Source organism: Sinohyriopsis cumingii, chromosome 3, assembly GCF_028554795.1.
Source record: "Sinohyriopsis cumingii isolate HCF-2022 chromosome 3, ASM2855479v2, whole genome shotgun sequence".
Classification (NCBI taxonomy): domain Eukaryota; kingdom Metazoa; phylum Mollusca; class Bivalvia; order Unionida; family Unionidae; genus Sinohyriopsis; species Sinohyriopsis cumingii.
Window position 1 is genome coordinate 139,777,711 of NC_142963.1, and position 12,716 is coordinate 139,790,426.

A 12,716-nucleotide genomic window follows, 5' to 3' on the forward strand; every position below is an offset into this window, starting at 1 on the left:
TGTTTACTCGAATACAGCCATAAGATTACACAAGTACAGCTCGCGCAGTGATTATTCTGCTCTTGTTTCAGCGTGTTAATAATTCAACGTCAATATCAAAATCGCGTTTATTTTTTGTAATGTCACTTTGTTTATAGTCAGCCAACTTTTTCTTATTATATCGCTGTCACACTTGTCATTGTCGATAATTTTATCGGTCATTGACTCGTCTAAAGTAATCCTTAGTAGTTGAGATATTCTTCTGACTTTAGACACCGCCAAGTAAACTAAGTTCGACTATTCAATACGATCATCAACAATCTAGACAACTGTATCAGCGATAGTCAGTCCTATTGATGATTGAATAGACATTGAGTATCTTAGTGTCCACGGAGACTGGTCAGCGTGCAGCGCATCTTCAGCAGCATTGACATCAACTGCGACAATATCATTCAACACAAGATTCTGTTTCTCGGTCTGTCCTGGCATATCAACGTCAATATTCTGCTGGCGCGTATCAGATGGTCGATAACGCATCAGCACTGGTAATGCTGGGAATTTCTCTTTGTGTAACTGAAACAACCGCTGTTGAAGTGTGTCTTTGACTGTCTTTCTACTTGCCACTATTAAATTGTTTGGTCTCCATGTTTCCCAAAAGTCGTTCATAGAAGTTTCTGAAATTATTTGACGCTCCATTTCACATTGAATTTTGTTCGGTTGCAGTCTGATTATTATATTTTTTAACTCGTTTAATTCTGCATCAAGATATATATAATCTTCAGTTATCTCAGAGTAATAATCAAGAAAATTCTTCAACCAATTGTGTGGAGATGGCACAACAAACGGCCGTGGTTGACCGTGATCACCGCATATAATCACAGCTGTATTTTTCAATAACAACCAATCGAGAAATGTTTTTAATGCTTCCAACGACACTGTACATATTTCATGCCAAATAATAATCGTTGGAATGTATTTTTCCCCCATTCGATCTGACGTCCACCCACCACCGCTATATTTGAAAAAGCTGTGATAAGTACAAGAATTTACTTCTCGTTGTTTCATCTCTCTGGCGAGTCTGTGTGTTGGTGTTAACACAATCATATCTGAATTCTGAAATAATTCGATTTCCCGAGTTGTCGTACCAGAAATTCCCAGTCCGTTCAAATAAAGCATCCTTTGTCTAGATACTGGATCATACACGGATGGCTCCGACGATGATTATGACATCTGATCGCGATAATAACTATCTTTAACCGCAACATCCGAGGATTCACAATAACAGTGTAATGTTTCCTTTTTTATTCTCCACGAATCCCATGATTCATCAGTGCTTGTGAAACGAGCCAGTAATTCTGAACATTTTTATTCAAGTAAAATGAATATGTTGCAACTCTAACTGCGGTGTGAGGAAATCTATTTATCATCGATAGCAAATTTACAGAAACATAAGCGAGCATTGAAGATCTTAAATGTGTATACTGCGAAGATTCTTCATCAATGTAACTAACAATTGTAACCGACCGTGTTCCGTCAGACAAGCAGGCATCTTCCCGATTACAAAATATATTTCTCGCAGTGGCATCAGCAATTATAAAATCTAATTCAACATCATCCATAATCAATCGTGCGTGATGCCGTTTATGATGATATGCACCACCCTGAGTAAATTTACCGATTATTGTTCTACCGAGATCTTTTGCTGTTTTTTCACTGTTGCTGAACTTAATCCTGAGAATATTGGGAGCATCATAGACGATGACATCAGCAGAAACGTTTGGACATTCCCGCGCATATTCTTGGATGACCTCGTCTACGTTGATAGGCTCCGGTGTTGGCAACCAAACTGAGGTCTGCTTCTTGTCTGATATAATTGCTTCACTGATTGTCAACGATATCAATATTTTATTGTCCATCATATTACGTAATAACACTATTGGTGCCCAACGTTTCTCCGAGAAGTGTGTGCCAAACAAACATAACAGCACGGATGAAGATTCATAGCTAATTTAAACGACGCTACACGAGCGAATCCTGTCATGGGGAAATCAGGTAACGATCCATTAATCGCCACTCGTGTCATCTCGTTTGTAGGATATCCGAATCTTTTAAAATATCCAGCACACTCGCCCATCGAGAGAAAACTTCCCGGATAACACGCGACCGTATCCACCTGAATGACATCCTTGTGGTTATATTCTACAAACCGCCGTGTCCGTATTCGATACAACTCGCCTGAACATCTTCGAGGAACTCAGCGCGTGTTGGTCTCCATGAATTTCTCTCTCTATCGCCCGTGGGCAGCAACTGACGGAACTATAGAATAATTAGTTAATAATTGCTCAGTATTTTCTGAATATTTTTCCGATAGTCTTTTCATTTCTTCATGCAGAGATTCTTTACGATATAAATCGCCGTTGGGTCTTACAAATTGATAATGCTCGCCATCTTCAGAACTCTTAAACAACCACATTGACAAGGGATCGTTTTTACTTATCTGGCTGATAGCATCGAATATGTTTTCCCCAGAGTTCTCTGAAAAGTAATATCTCATGACACGATCTCGTTGAAATATTTGTAGTGCGGAGCGTTTCGATCAATAATTTCAATTGGTGTCCCTTTTACTTTATTGGCTGATTCATATAAAACCTCTCCCGTTAACTTTTTTACCACCGTTGGAAATTTTACTTCGCTTGATATCCTTGACCGATTCTGCCCACTTCGCTATTTTTTCACGTCGCGGATCAGTTAAACCCTTTCCACGCTTCGCATTTGTAAAATATTCCATTACTCGCTCGGCTACACAATTTATTGATGAAAATCTCATCGGGGCAAGATCATTAATGTTAGGTCTATCATTTAGTTGATAAATTCCATAAGCAACCACGGTTACAGGATACGATCGAGCGTAATATGGTCTGTCAATCCCAGTCAAAATTCCTGGTTTGGAATCTTTACTTAATACAGCTGTTTTTCCATTAGCAAGGACAGGATCACGTTTGTCACGGATAATCCACGAATCGGAATCTGATTGCACAATAAACTTTATTCTGAAAAGATATGTTTGATTGAGACAATCGATAATCGCTTTCGCTCGTGTATCGATCATTGTAGCATTAATGCCAGAGTCCTTGACAGAGTCATCGCGTGCAATTTTGAATGTAGACCACACGTGAGATGCTCCATCATCACGAAAGTCTTTTTTGGGGTTAGTCTGTAAATATCGAATCTAGAACCTTTCAAGGGCTTGATTCTAGATAATCTCTCAAACTCATCCATATATAATTAAGACAAACATTTAAATAAAAATATTATACATAATGAATCACTGCAAATGGTTTAAGGTAGGATATGTGACTCCATGTTTCAAATCCTGTATAAAAGAATTATGCTACAACATTCACAATGTGTTCGTAATGGAAGCTTGGGACCAATACCATGTCTCCGATGTGGTGTCGGAGTCCGGGGAAAGACACAGTTATGAGCTCGTTGTGTCGGTAAGCTATACAGGGAACACAAAAGATATAATGATAAAAAATAATGACCCTGACTCTGTCAGGGGCAGGGTTATAGCGTGTGAAGAGGATTATTTAAATACGTTTTCAGACAAATTATAAATTAGACAAATACAATATTGTGTAAATGAATCAAGAATTTGTGAGACATTCCGTCATCAAGGATTATGAAGCAAATCGTAATGGAGTAGTTAAACATTGTCGGCTGAAAAAACCAGTTGGTTTTGTTAATAATGCTGGTCATTATGAATTTGCCGTTGCGAAGAAAAGTTATTACAATCACAGTCTTTTTTGAATATTTCTTTGGAGAGATCAAAGACGGTCTTGTCATCGATCATATTGACAGAAACCCTAAGAACAATTCTTTTCAAGGTTTACAGGATGTCACACCTAGCACAAATTCTGCACGAGGAAGGACTGGTCGGTTTAAGAGCGTTAGGAAGAGAGCGGATAAATCTTTAAATATAGCGACCGGTAAAAAGATAATTTTCCAGTTATGCCTTGAGTGCAAAAAGTTGCAAAAAAGTGACCAAATCAGCTTTTCATACCGAATTGGAAATCGGATTTCGTTTTCCTATGTAGATGCAGATAACGGAGATGACTCTGCAGCGATTGTATACAAGTTAATTAGGGAATTCCTTCTCTTGAGATTGCGCAACCCACGTCATTACCTTTACAGGTGATATATTACCCAGAAAAGTAGAACGAAATTCAGGTTCTATTATTTTTTTTATTTGTTTGGCGTGGCGAACTCTCTATTTTATACACACTATAGGTAAACAATTATCCGTCCTACCTGTATGAATAACACGGAAGTAAAACATCTCCAATTACTCCTCCGTCGATTTTATCAAGGATTGTCAGCACAGGTAGTCGTTTACGATAAATATTCACAGACAATATACTTGCTTTTTCAGGTTTATCAAATCTGACTTAACGGATACAAACTTGTGCATTCAGAATTAAAATTCAGAATTAAAATTCAGCTGCAAATTGTTAACTGTCTGTAAACGGTTAACTACATAATAATTGTTAAATCCTATACCAGTAGATTAGAACCATGGCGCAGTGGTAGAGCGGCTGACTCTCGTTCTGGGGTCAGCGGTTCGAATCTCGTAACGGGCATATTGTCGACGGTACCGATTTATAGGTTTTCTTTATAAGTGGGTCGCCAGCAGCTCATGTACACCTCCTTCGTCACGTCAAACAGCGTAATGAGTACGTTTTACTCACCTCGGGGTTTGATCCTGGGGGAGGTGTACATAACATTGAAGTTCACAGACAGCATTCTGAATTGTCTAACAGTTCGTTTCGCTGGCGCCCCAAATAAACAGTGGCGTGGATGTATAAGCTCTAAGTCACATGGGCACCCCACAAAAAAAAATTCAGAAAGAATTCCGTCGATTTACACGATTTTGACTACCTATTACCCTTTCAACGTTGAGAAATTATAAACTTCTTATTATTCTGAGCGACAGTAAAAATATCCACCTTGACTGTCAGGAGAATTATTTGTTTGGTACTGTTTTCTTGAATATGTTAGCAGTTTCACTTTGAGATCCTTAGGATGGCACATCCTTAGGATCGCACAAGTAAATTAATAATAACGATTCCGTTCCTAAAATCCAACAAATTCCCGGACTGGTTAATTAGTTTGAAATTTATTCTTGATAACAGTGGATTATGGCATCGTAGATAGACCCGATAGATCGGGTCTTGCACAATCAGAAAACCTGGTGGTTCTTTTGGTGTGAATGAATAAAGAACAAATCCTTGCTGGGCTTGATTTGATACTGTTGTGTCCGTGCTGTAGCTGTTATCGATTACATCACACACAAGATTGACCGCGACCACAGGCGTTATATTTACGATTTCCGGAGATACATGTCATCTTTGCCCTTGTGGATCATTATTGTGCCGGAGAATAGTTGCCGGTGGTAGTGTTTTTCTCCATTCTGAGTGTATATCAGGAAAGAACTCATTGATGATATCATTGACTGATTTTCTTCTCTCGGTTGCGTTATACCAAGGAAATTTAAAATTCGGTAGATTTGCATCTGGTATTCTAAAGAAGTCTAAAAATTGTTGCTTATATTTGTAGGTGCCGTCAACATGATCGATTATCGCCTGAATTAATCACTGGTTAAAATATTCCATGTCGTATGCGAGCTGATTTAATATCTCAGTTGGTTTAGTAATATTGCTGTGTAAAGTTATATCAAAAATATGTTTTTGGAAAAGTTGCCGTAGTTGCCGTAGTTGTCTTTTATGCTCCTGATCTATGAGTTTAAGCAATCATTCATCTCATCTAGGCTCATGTATTTAACTGTTCCTCTTTGGAGATCTCGTTCATAAGCAAAAAAAAAATCATATTATCCTTACTGTGTAATTCAAATATACTACCCAACGTTGCGCTTTTTAGTTGAATTAAATTATACTCGTGGTATGATTTATTGTCCGTTACATAGTTAGATCTTTTTGGTTTAGGTGGTATCGGTGGTGTCAGTGGTGGAATTTCAGGCCATCCTAACACTGTTCTGATCGAAGATTATCCACGGCGTAGTCGGGAAAGTTCATTTCGATTGCAGAAGACAGCCTTGGTTCATGGACTGTTATTGCTATTTTGGATTCTTTCCGGGTGATATTTTTTATTCGACATTGTAACTCCTCATTGATTTCTTCGATCTGATAAGACCCGGATGGTATTCCAACAACGTTCCAGTCGGGTGTACCATCTGCTTTATTTTTATTTGCAAACACAAACGAATTATTCGCTGGTAATCCAAAATCAAATGATTTTGATCCGATCTTGGGCCAACTGTAATATGCTCGCAATTGTGCCAGCGCGATCTCGCTTACCGGAATCGCAGTTGGAAAATTAATACTGAATTCAGGTTTGGTCGAGCTTACTGTTATCATTGTCGTTCTTACTGGAGTTGTATTTGCGGCTATCTGCTGAAGTAATTATGTCATTGTTATTTAGATTTGTTTCCTTCAAAACGTGGATTTGTTTGCATGTGTTTGTCATCATCGCGAATTCGGAATCTGATATTGTTTCGTCGTTGAGGCTTGATGATATCAGCGACGATAATTTTGAGTATGCCGCTGCTGCTGTGTTTAGCCGCGTGATATAATCGTGCAATTTTGTGCTCGTGCACATTGATATTTTGTTCGCGACTATATTAAAAACACCTGCGATTGCCGCTAATGATGAACCGCATATTGTTACTGCGATTACTGGCGTTAGCGCTGATAATACTACTCCGGTGGTTGCAACTAACGCGGACACCGAGTATACTGCAACATCTACAGTGACTGCTCGTCGCTTATATTTCTCTACTTTTGTTGTGTATTTGTCGATGAGGGTTTTTTACTCTGATTGCCATTCGCGTACTTGATCGTATCTATATTGCTGGATATTTAACTCGGTCATGGATGTTGTCGTTAACACTGTCAGGGCCATTTATTATTTTACGCAGTAACCAATTCAGGTGTTTCAGCTACAAATTCCAAACACCACCAGTAAGATGTTGCGGTTAATTTCTTATCGTCGGCTATCAGTATAAATGTTTCTTCGGTTCCCTTATTTAATATGATAGTCACAACCCCGGAAAACTTGTCGGTGCAATGCCACTAAGGACATGTTGTAAATATCTCAAATTTCGCAGCACTGAACACAGACAGTCTATACAAATCAGTGACTGTTGTGGTATTTTTGATAGTATTATTTTGTTTTGCCTAAGTTGCAAATCCAGATGACACCGTGAATACAATATTGGTAGTATGCCCGGGAGTTACTTCGGGTGAGATTTTAATCAGATTAATTTTGTTGACAATCTCAGGAATTTCACTTACGATATCTTGCTGTGTTTCTTTAATTGTGTCAATGTTGGTTTTGATAGAGTTTTGCGTCAACGGTGAGCGGAGTACCAAAGAATTCCTCTGCGGTTTGATTAATTTTTCTAAAGTTTCTGCGACGATTTGCAAACGCGTTTACGTGAACGTATTACTCCTTCCGCACCGTGGATATTTTATAGTCAACGGCACCGTAGTTAACGTCTACGTATTTTTCCGTAGCGGCATCTTCGTCGGATGTTGGATCACTTAAAACCACTATTTTGTTTCCATTCATGTTGAGTTCACCTGTCATTGTGTCACCGGTATTTTTTAAACGATTAGCAACTCTCTGTATGATTTCATCACTGATGATTGTAAACGATATACTTGAATCCCTGGGGTAGCTCCAAAAACCCTGCGAACTATGCCATTCAATTTGATATTGCTGGTTTTTAGCTTGCCATGTCGGTCCTGAAAAATAACAATCTCATCTGGGTCTATCCCGGATAACGTTAAAAGATTGTCGATTTCATATTTGGTCGCATATTTTGATATTTTGATAAATCTATATCGTCGCGTTTTTTACTCTTTACTTCGCTGAGAGTTCTTCCATGAATATCTATTAGTATTCTTTAGGGATTGTTTAAAATGTTAAATCGGTCCGCGGTATACTCGTGCACAACTTTCTGAGGTGGTTTGGTTGATTTTGATAACGCTGAAAGCACATAAATTACTTCACGGCCATATTGGTGGATCGGTTAATGTTTGTGTTGGTAGCGTTGAGTACCAGACTGGAATTGGAGCGAGAGTATTTCGTACTCGTTGTGCGTATTTTAGAAATTCAGCTGGCGGTGCTAACCCATACGAATCGAAATAAATAATTCCACGTGGTTGTATCGCGTAAGCAACCCAATGAGTTCCACGGCGTTCACTGTTATCGAGATTAATAATCCAAGTTTCTGGATTATTCTGTTCACGCGGTAACTGATCTCTCATAAAAACACCTCTGAACTGATTATTTTAAGTTGTTTAGCAGCATCGAGTAAATCAGAATTTTCACATCTGCGTGAACGGTGTTTGGGATACCATAAGGGCGGAGTTCCTGCGAGTCTTAGACCCTTTCCGTACCACGACGGCGGAGTTCCTGGAAGTCTTAGACCCGTTCCCTTTTTTATATCCCTTCCCAGTTGCTTTCTTTAATGACATTCCATCAGCAACACCAGCTCCTCGCAATATCGCAATATCGCAACATCATCATCACCTTTTCCTACGAACACAACTCTGTGTTTAACTCGATAGACGACCCGTCTAATATCCCTGCAAAATCCGAAGATGTGAGAAAGTTAAATCGCACATGAAAACCTTATATTATCTCCTAACAACATTGCTCGACGTGTTGCAAATCCTAAGTTGTAAGTCGCACTAACAACTTTTGTTATATAAAATGCACCAGCTGGTCTATCTTCGTATCCAGGGTCAGCTGGCTGTGGATCAGCTGCAATACCTCGTGGTGTTTGTAACATAATATATTGAATATGATCGACGTTGTTGGTAATATATTTAGCAAACATCATTGATGGACCAGCTGATCTTGAGTAATCATCAGAATATCTTGCTAGACCAATTATTGTTGTAGCAACATTTATATCGTTCTGAATTGATTCGATATTATTTGCATCAATCATGTATATGGCGCTACTAAACAATGCCATAATCCCATTTTTGACAAAACCAACTCGTGCATTGTCATCGTATGCAGTATCATCCGCCTTTACGAGTTCACCTTCTACTTCAATAAAAGCCTCTGCAGGCAAGAAATATCTACTTGTATCATGAACTTGAAGTTCGATACGCCTCCGTTTGTTGGGTTCTCGCACGTCATAGGAATAAAATTGATAATCACGCACTGATCTATCTTTTTGGACCGGCTCATCTATCTTGAATTCTGGGTCGGATATGCGTTTGAACATTTTATACAATTACCTATTTTCCAAATGGTGATTATCGTCGTTTGACACGAAGTCCACTTCCAAATTCGCTGTTATATTTCTTTCTGCCTCATTAACCCCCTGATTTATCAGTGCTGCTAGTTTCTGATTTGCAGCTTGATTCACTACTTTACTGACATACGCGGGCATAATTTCAGTGCTTGCCAGTTTCACTGGTGGTGATGATTTTCGTCTTATTAATCGTGCTGGTCTTTCTTTGATTGCCGAGAACGCCTTACCAGCAACATCGACAATTGCACCATGAGCTTTTTCACAAAAAATATTAATATCTTTCATCGATAATTGTTTTCAAAGAGGCCCCGCTTTTGGTGCTAACCCCGCGAATAACCCGTGAACAACATCCCCGAGTCCATCTCCGTAAGTTGCTCTATAAATTGGTAATCGTGAGTTTACTGCTCTGACCTGTAGGCGTCTATAGTATCTATTATACATGATCATCTTATTACAATTTATATTGTTTAACAACTAGTCACTGTGGTAATCATCACCGAATTCATCGATGAGCTCTCGGTAAATATCAATATCCATGATACCACCTTGAAATAATCGTCGACATATGTCAGCTGCTTTATTAATTATTTCTGGTGAGTTATTTTTCGCACGTTTCCCTCCTCTGAGAACTTCTAACCGTTGCACCTCATTGAGAGTATTATCAGGACAAACAAAACCCACTTCCCAAACCACAACCAGTAGCATCGGTGTCATGCTCATCTTCTAGAGAGATTGTAATAGTTTCTCGTCGGCTACATCTTGTTTAAATCGTCAATAACCGGGATCCATTGGATTACATTTTGAATTTTTGGAAGCAAACTAGAACATAGCAGGCCAATTGTTAAATCCTATTAGTTTAGTATCAGCATATTCAGATTGCAGATATTCTTGTCTAGAATTATATTCATGTGCAGCAATACGGATTAATTCATCCCGGTTAGCAAAAGTATTAAGAGCCTCATCGGTAAACATCTCTGCAGGGAGGGGTCTTGATTTCTGAGATTGAGGTTCGGGTTGAGATTTCTATTGTTGTTCTATTTGTTGCAGAGGGGGGAAAGTGGATCTGAGGGGTATTCCTGCCGCTTATTCTTGCTTTGTTGTTGTTTTTGTTCCTTTTTGTGCTTTTGTTCCCTTTCTTTTTGCTTTTGTGCTCGTATTATTTGCTGTTGTTCTCGTTATTGTGCCATTTCTTTTTGGCGTTTTTCTGTTCTCGCGCTTTATCTTGTTTTTCTTTTTGCATCCTATTATAATCCTCTGCCCCTGCGAATACATTTTATAATTAATACTTTTCTGGTCTATATAATCAGCATTTTTATGTATTTTAAGCACCCATTCATACCATGCGTCTCTATCTACTTTTTTAACGTGTTCGGGTTTTCAAAATTGATCTCTGGAAGTAAAATGTTCGGCAGCAAACTCAACAAACTTGGCTACATCATTTCTAGTTTTCAACTCATGTTTTTTGTATTCTTTGAATACCCTCTACAGTAAATTTCTCCCTAAAATCAATTCCCTTTTTTCCCTTTTTTGATTTTTCACCATCAGCACCTTCGAGTTGTGGTTGGGGGGTGCTATTTTTTCGGCAGTTTGTTTTAATACTTGAATAAGACTCTGTTCCTCCTCCCCTTCCTTCTTCTCTTTATCAGGCCCCCGAATATCAGTTAAGACCTTTCCAGTAACCGCAGTGACGGGTTTAAATAACTGTTCCGTTTCCGCTGCGTACTTAACTTGTGCTCCCTGCCGCGCCTGTGAGTTTTATTCTGAACTCATCTCTGACAGAAATAATTTTTTGATTGATTCTAGTCGCTCTCTAGCTAGTCTAGCTGTGTAAGATTCAGGATGCACCATATTATGATACAATAATTTTTAATTAATAGCAGCAGGGAGGGCGCGCCTCCAAATTGGCACCGACATAATGGCATATTTTCCTTCGGTGTATCGCGATTAGAAAACCAATCGGCGATAACCGGGTAAGTCAATTTGTCATCGACGGAGTTGTCTTACGCTGGATATCGCGTTTTTTTTTTTGGTGTTTTTTTTTTGCGATTTCCCAAGAAGGCGTATTTTGAAAAAGTACGGGTGAATTTTTGATTGGTTGTTCGACTTCTCTGCTGATCATGCAATGAGCATCATCGTGTTGCAAATTAATTTACATTACACAGCATTTGCTTCAACAAAGTAAAGACCATGGTATCATACGTCTCAATGTCATTATGTGGTCTTGCTTGAAATTCCCCCAAAAATGATCTTAACTCCTTGTGTGACTTATTAGTGCGACGGTGCCACTCAAACAAATTATGCCTAATTGCTCTTGATTTAAAGCACCCACTCCTGAAAATATTAGTTTTTGTAACTATCTGTTTCGCTACTGGTGCCAAAATGTGGAACTTCATTTCAATCTTATCTTGCAACCAAACTGGTTCGTGCACTATGGTACCCAAGCCCATTGTTAGAATCCGGTATCGAAGAAGTCGTACATTGATTTATGCTCAAAGCACTTCAGTTACGTCAAGGCATCATTCACATCCCTTATAAAGCTAAATGCGTTATTGACAAACATAGAGTGGCCTTGTCACAGCTGGCAGATCCTTGAGTCTATATTCAGACCAAGCAAAACTCATTCTGAAACCTGGTGACAGCTACTATTTAGGTAGCGTTATCATTCGTTCCTTCTTAAACTTCTTATTTCACCAGTGAGAACCCAGGAAACATCCCACTCCATAATATATTCTTTGAAGAACAGCAGTAGTACCACAGTCAGGGCATATCGCAAAAAAATGCCCCAAAGATGAAAATTCCCAAGAATAAAACATATCCTACCAGGAAAGGGAGGCAGTGCTGTTCGGACGCAAACGTACGTCCCAAACCACGTCCATGGGTAACCGTGACTAGAGCCCTTCGACATGGGGACAAACCAAATTGAACGCGTCTCTTTCCTAATTTACAAAAAAACAAACAAACAAGGAAACCAATTTCTAAAGGAAAATCTCCTCTGACGAAACCATCGTCTTCTTTTTACAGTGGTAGCTACTGTCGCTAAGAAATTCCCTTTACGCAAGACGAAAACAGAACAGGGATATTGCAAACTTTACTCGATTTATCCAAACTAGAACTGCCACAATTTAGTCAACTTGCAAACGTCTCAACATCGAGTGATGCCCATCAGGAAGATGAATCGACGTTTTGACCATATCAGTGAAGACAATTTCCAGTATAAAAAACGACGTCAAGGTATTTTTGTTTGCTTCTGAAATGAAACAATTTTACACTCAGAAATGCTCACCCCCTTTTTCCTACATTTAAAGAAAACTGAATCCTCGTTTGGACAAAATTTGTACATTTCTTTGGTACTGACGCATTCCAATCCACCCATGCGCAAACAACT